General features: G+C 36.5%; 1 long non-coding RNA gene across 1 annotated transcript; it reads right to left on the bottom strand.

Moving 5' to 3' along the window:
* Positions 1 to 5,520: 5,520 nt before the first annotated feature.
* On the bottom strand, positions 5,521 to 6,440 carry LOC146745928 (uncharacterized). The gene is made up of 2 exons (XR_014929423.1): positions 6,291 to 6,440; positions 5,521 to 6,136 (listed from the first exon to the last, which is right to left on the bottom strand). It is a non-coding gene; the product is annotated as an uncharacterized LOC146745928 (long non-coding RNA).
* Between the last annotated feature and the right edge of the window lie 1,228 nt (positions 6,441 to 7,668).

Raw genomic sequence — 7,668 nt, 5'->3', positions numbered from 1 at the left:
AAGTTCATCCAGTCTATAAGCCACCCAAAACAGCTAAAAATTAAATCCAATTCATGTACATGTTCATTTGATGAAAGTTGAATATTAGCCACAATTTTATTTATTATAATAAACAACACCTACATACATAATTTATCACATTACAAATACTGTAAATTGATCATCATTTGGAACGTGAGGGTTAACAAAAGCAAGCTGTGGTAAAATATGCCAAATAGGACCGATACTTTGGCTATAGTATCATTGAGGCAATAAGAAGCATACATGCAAAAACAGGAACATGTTAAGTTCACAAATATTAAATGTATGCAGCTCCTTATACAAAGAGCCACTTCTATAACAAGATGATACTGTTTAAAAAAAATTATAGAAGTAGGAAGTTTTGTTTTAAAAGTGCCTGTGAAATGCCGACACAATTATGTTCTCTGGTTTTGGTTGCCCTAAAATAGACATTTAAAAAAAAAAAAGAATCATCTTTAAGTAAATTTGAACAAAGTTTCTGAGTTGTAGCAGTCAACTGTTTTCGTCTTTCGCTGAAGTGAAAGTGCACTACCAAACATCAGACAAAAGGGGAAGCCATGCAAGTGCCATTCACTGAATACTATAAAAACATATAGTTATACATGTGTGTAAAATTATTATGGGAATCGTGATTTTATTGTCCAGGAATTCATAGAATATTTAAAGATCAATCCAATATCATTTCTGTATCATCATTTCTGTTGCAAAATTTTACCGAACAACTAAGTCTTCTGGCGACATTATACTGCACACCTGTGCACAATAAGTATCCCAAAAAGTGAGTGACCACTAACATACAATTGTTGGCAGGTGAAGTTGAAAACTGATTGTAAAAAAAAGTCAAGTAACATCTCAAATGAATGTTTCTACCATGAATGTGTCTTTCATTATTACACAATATCAAGCTGCCCAAACAAATGTCGCAGGAAAATCCAAATTATGAACAAGGTTTGCCCTCAGCAAAAGGGTAGTTGTGTTTCGTTGGATAAAAATAAAAATCTAATTTTACAAAAGAGGCTTGCAATGATATGCAATACATGACATATTCACGTATCAGGTCATTGAATTGAATGTATAGGGGCTTGACCATCTATTCGTCTCAATACATGGACGTCTATGGGACAGACCGACTATGTCCTGGTATAGGATTTTACCCTTGCTCAAATAATCAAAATTATAAAATTAAAACAGTTTGGTAATGTAAAGCAAGCATATGTCATAAAATTCAATTATCCACGGTCTGAAACCCCAAAAATCCGTCTTATTTCTGGACAATTAGCCTACATTATATATATACTGGGACAGATGACTGCCAAACTGCCAGATTTGAATTCAGCCAGCAGTAGAACTTCGGAGTTAATAGTCTGGGAGAGTTGTTGATTTCATAGTACAGACAGCCCTATATCACGGTAAAATTAAATAATGAACGATACATGGCGGCAAGGGTAACGAATAATTTATCTATACTAAGTGTTTTATTACGATGAAATAAACTACTGTACAAAACTATTTTACTGAATTCAAGAACAAAACAGTCATGGGAGTTAATCAAAAATATATCAGTGAAGCAGATGTGTTGGCTGAGTTCGACTATAATCCCGGTAAATATTGTAAAACAAGTTTAAATAGCTGCACATCATATTAGCGATTTTGACTCAATGCATGAATTAACTGAATCTTAATTTAGCTAAAGTGTAAACAATTTCATTGTGAGAATATACTCTATTTTAAATTCTTGACATCTTGAATTAGCGAAATTACAGATTAGCAAAATTAGCTGAAATAACATGCTAGCGAAAAAGACATGTTTTACAGTAAGTACTGCCCACGTATCGACACTAAAAAATCGCCAGGCTCTGTGATTGAATGCGGTCAAATAGGGTACCAATCAATGCAATGACCGGTACCGACAGGGATCGAAATACCCTGGTGCACATCGATTATTAGCTAGTGCAAGGAAACTCAAAATATAATGTGCACGCTGTGCATGTAGAAATTAACACAACATTTTCTCATTATATTCACGAAGTCTAAATTAAGTTCAACAAAGATTGTGAGACAACTAGAAAAAATCAAATTCTTTCACAATCGCATCAATCGAGAACCCGTCAATTTTATTTAAAAGTGGTGCATTTCACAACAAGTTAGTGCAGGTAAATTTCAAATTCAACATGCACACTATGCATGCAGGAGAAAATTTCCATTTCAATCCCTGACCGATAAATATTATTACCGCCAAAGATCTACAGAGGACTCTTAATTGGTGTGCCCCCAGTGAGGGTCACATCAGTGTTTAGAAAGAAATGTCTGAAGGATCATTTTAAAATAAAAAAAATTGAAAAATGTTGGGCCTAGGTTACATCTTTGTTTTACCCCTGGAAGGGACAGAAATCAATTTGGGCAGAGCTCCAGAAGGAGTACCTACACTTTATGCAAATTTTTTAAAATTATGCTAATTTATTCATGACGTAGCAGTTTCTGTGCTCATGAATATTCATTAATTTGTGGGTCATTACATTTTAAAAGGGGCGATATATTATTTTTGGGGGAAGAGTTAGAAAGGGGGATTAGCAATCCTTAGGGGGTCAATACAAAAGAAGGGACCCATTTGGAGAGCAGCCATGCTCCTCGTGTCTGTTGTTACACGTGACCTACAGCTGTCAACTGTGTTCGTTCTTCGACTGTGTTCGTTCTTCGACGACTTCGGCTGGCTTCGGCTGGCTTCCACGTGGGGTAGTATTCTTGTGTTCTGTTTTCCTGACTTGAGTTTTTGAATCCGCTGTTTATGATTTTAACGTCTTTCATGTCTTTTGTAGGAGTGTCCAATCCGTGATTCGAACTTGCGATCTTTGAGTTCCCAGCGCACTGTCTTGTCCACTGTACCACGAGTGTCTTCACACAGGAGTTAGGATTTAAGTCCTATTCATAGGACACTGTCTTCACTAGCATTCAAAAATCTAACTAAACATACTGGATTCGAACCAGCGATCGCTCACATTGCTGACATAGTACAAATCAACTGAACTATGTGGGTAGTCATGCAAATTAAATAATTTGTTGTCATATTTAGCTTTATTGCCAAATGGTGTTTGCGAAAAAAAGGTGGGCAGGCAAGGGAATTGAACCCAGGTCCTCCTGGTCACTATGTAGAGAACTGACCCACAAGACCACAATGGATTGACTGGATGTATTTGCATTTGATAAGACTATATAGTGTGTATATATATAGAAATACAACATATTTCTATTATTGAGTTACAATTGTCCAAAAAATTGCCAATTTTGTGTTTTTACTTGTGTAAACTATATGCATGCCATAACCCGTTAGTGTACATCTTGCCAATTGGGTGTTTGCCATTTGCGTTGCCCATACCTGACCCGACCCTAACCCTAATGCCAAGACACGTTCCTGTTAATAATTCCGTTGCCCATACCTGACCCGACCCTAAACCTAATGCCAAGACACGTTCCTGTTTATAATTGCTCAACAATGATACTCTGTTGTGCACTGTCTGCGGGTAAGTTGCATTGATGTCAACTGATTAAACAAGTCGCGTTTAAGTAATTTCCACTATTAACAAGTGGTTAAATTGTGACAATAAATGTGTGGACAAATATTTGAGATTAATTTTGGTGTAGACAACTCTCGTTTAATTATTTTACACCATTACAAGTTGTTAAATTGAGAGAATAAATGTCTCAACAAATATTTAATACTTAGTTTGATGTAAACAACTCACGTTTGATTAATTCCCACAATTACAGGTTGTTAAATTGAAAGAATAAATGTGTGGACAAATATTTTAGACTTATTTTGGTGTAGACAGCTCTCGTTTAATTATTTTACACCATTACAAGTTGTTAAATTGAGAGAATAAATGTGTGGACAAATATTTTAGACTTATTTTGGTGTAGACAGCTCTCGTTTAATTGTTTTACACCATTACAAGTTGTTAAATTGAGAGAATAAGTGTGCAGACAAATATTTTAGACTTATTTTGGTGTAGACAGCTCTCGTTTGATTAATTCCCACAATTAAAAGTTGTTAAATTGAGAGAATAAATGTGCGGACAAATATTTTAGACTTATTTTTGTGTAGACATCTCTCGTTTGATTAATTCCCACAATTACATGTTGTTAAATTGAGAGACTAAATGTGCGGACAAATATTTTAGACTTATTTTGGTGTAGACAGCTCTCGTTTAATTATTTTACACCATTACAAGTTGTTAAATTGAGAGAATAAATGTATGGACAAATATTTTAGACTGATTTTGGTGTAGACAACTCTCATTTAATAATTTTACACCATTACAAGTTGTTACATTGAGAGAATAAATGTATGGACAAGTATTTGAAACTTATTTTGGTGTAGACAACTCTCATTTGATTAATTCCAACAATTACAAGTTCTTAAATTGACAGAATGAATGTATGGACAAATATTGACCATTATATTTGTGAGTAAATACCTGTTGTTTAATTAATTTCCACCTCTACAAGGTTGAGAGAATAAGTGTGCGGACAAATATTTTAGACTTATTTTGGTGTAGACAGCTCTTGTTTGATTAATTCCCACAATTACAAGTTGTTAAATTGAGAGAATAAATGTGCGGACAAATATTTTAGACTTATTTTGGTGTAGACAGCTTTCGTTTAATTATTTTACACCATTACAAGTTGTTAAATTGAGAGAATAAATGTGCGGACAAATATTTTAGACTTATTTTGGTGTAGACAACTCTCGTTTAATTATTTTACACCATTACAAGTTGTTAAATTGAGAGAATAAATGTATGGACAAGTATTTGAAACTTATTTTGGTGTAGACAACTCTCATTTGATTAATTCCAACAATTACAAGTTCTTAAATTGACAGAATGAATGTATGGACAAATATTGACCATTATATTTGTGAGTAAATACCTGTTGTTTAATTAATTTCCACCTCTACAAGGTTGAGAGAATAAATGTGTCGACAAATATTTGATACTTATTTAGGTGTAAGAACTCGTGTTTGACCAACTTCCACCATTGCAAGTTGTTAAAATAAATAATACTGGTATCATTGGATATTTGATTTAATTGTGAAACTTTCTAACAAAACGTTAACTGCTGGCTTCGAACCCTCAATCAACAATTCCGCAGACACGGTATAAATTCAACAACACCACAGAAGATATTCGTCTGTTGCCTGAATTGTTTTCGTAATATAGGGAACGCCATCGACACTTTAACAAAACTTACCTTGACTTGGGTCTTGTTTATCTCTTGTCACAATCTGGAAACTGTTGAACAAATTGCGCGTCGTCCAGTTTAAGACGTTAGTTATTTTATTATTTATTCATTCAGTTTTGTATGGTGCAGTTTTGTGAGGTTTATTATTTTTTGCGACGTTCTTTGTTTACTTGTTTACGGTTTGAGAGATTTCAGTTTATTTGATTTACGTTTTTACGGTAGCTCTGAGCGGGACTCGAACCCACTGTCTTTTCAAGCTAATTTTGTTTTATTTTGATGGCACGCTTGTGTACCACGCCACGACGTTGGTCGTTAAGTGGTGTTCATTTTTCTAACTACTCTAGTGTTCCGATGAGTTGAACGGAAAAGCCAAAACGATTGCTGGTTTCTGATTGCTTCGGTTCTGGTGAGTGTGCATCTAGTGTGATTCGAACCCATGTCGTTTGTATTGGGCGTTTTTTTATTTCCCATGGTAGCTACGCCGTAATATGCAACCACTTCCCCGTTTTATTGTGATTTTGAGTGTTTAATGATGTCTTCCTCACCCGTCACGCCATGACCCAGTTTCAACCACACGGCCATTTTGCAACACAGTTCGTGACCCTCGGCGTCACCCGACTGACTATATGAGCGTTCTCTTCAACTGTTAAGCTAGGATTTATTACCGTTATTATCATTATATTGTCACGTGATTTGTTTTACCTTATGTGTAATGTCTTAAGTATCTTTATTGTAATTTGTATATACCAATTCGTATATACCGAGGAAACGACCCCGATTGAAGGTCATGTATTTTATGACGTCACCAATTCGTGTGTAGGTACTGCTTCTAGATCTGTGCCTCAATTTGTTGCTCCACCGTGATAAATCGACTCGGCTAAATTGAAAAAAAACGCAAAATTCATGTGTTAAAAAGTGAATTTCTGTCTGACGACGCGACAAAGGTTCACATACTGTTTAGGAAAACGTGCGATTACTAGTAAACAACACATCGTGTATGTAACGGGAAGAAAATAACAAGCACAACTAACCTGTCGGCCATGTTGTATAATGCAATATGGGTAATATGTAAAGTAGGTCGTATTCGTGAGGTCCTATTTGAGAGCTCACAGATACGACCCAAAGTGGCGTGCGCATAACCCGTCTCCACAGAAGGGCATATGAGACTACGGTGTCTAGCGCCACACACGACTACATTCATATTTGCTAACATTACACTTATTGTTGGCGCTCGTCACGCCGAAGTAGTGACAACGAAAGCAGCCTTGAGTTGATCCATAGAGGACACCTAGCTTTTAGCGAGCCGTCTGTCTGCAGATCATTCAAGACAGTTAAAACATTTCAGTTGACAGTCCAAAGCTTTACAAACCAGGTCATTGTTCATTGAAAATTACCTGCAAAAAACATAAATAATCAACAAAGAAACAGACTATACGTCTATGTCTACCATCTTGAATTTTCAAGGTGAATGTTCCGGCGAAGCACTCCACTATCACCTTGAAGTATTTCATTAGGAATATGTGTATGTGACAATGCCCTCACAGTTTGGAATCAGTTTACCAACAGCCAATCATATTGCTTCTTTCATCAACGCGCTTGACCAAGCTATCAACATTGTCGGGGCGGAGCTAAGTCACAAGACGCTATTAAAGACGCGCACCACTCTACCATGTATTTCTATGGGCTCTGCGCGAGCTGCTGTGGAACGCCGGTCGAAAATAGCTAAAATCGAAAAAACAGCACAAACTTAACTTTAAAGAAATCCTAAACAACCAAATTTAAATATGTTGCATATGCAGGGTAATCTTGTTACACGGTTCAGGGGGTGTCAACAACCATCCTAAAGTACCGTTTTCTGAGAGATTTTGGCCTTTGTTTTCACCATGATGGTTGCCAGGCGGTGAAAATGCTCGCACAGTGGAAGCTGTGTTGGCTTGCAGTGGATGTCGAGGCAATACAATATTCGGACAAAAGCCGTCCAGGGTACTTAGTTCCGAGTCTGATGTGTTCGTTTTTAGTCGCACTGGAAATGGTAAACCATTATGTTATTATGCTTTACCAACCTTGCCACTATTGAGTATTATAGAAGAGTATACCTCAAAGCTCATTTTGTCACTGCAACATATATTGACAGAAATGAAGCCGAAGATGTAGTCTGGTTCCCTGCCCAAGTTTTCACCTCAGCGTTGAAATGGGGCAGGGAACCAGACTAGCCGAAGATGAAGACATCAGAAATGCAAAGCCCCAAGCGCTTTTTGGTAGTCATTGTAACAAAGCTTTCTATTGGTCGGTAAACTTTCTATCGCGCAACCACGTGACATACACGGTTATGAATAGAATTACCGCACGGTGTTGTGGAGGGAGGAATGTTCGAACGGAGCATCACCGTGCAGGCGGACGATGATGTCT

This window comes from Saccoglossus kowalevskii, chromosome 5 (genome assembly GCF_978046115.1).
Source record: "Saccoglossus kowalevskii chromosome 5, keSacKowa6.1, whole genome shotgun sequence".
NCBI classification, from domain to species: Eukaryota; Metazoa; Hemichordata; class Enteropneusta; family Harrimaniidae; genus Saccoglossus; species Saccoglossus kowalevskii.
The sequence above is the reverse complement of the archived record's forward strand: the minus strand, read 5'-3'. Positions and strand labels throughout refer to the sequence as shown.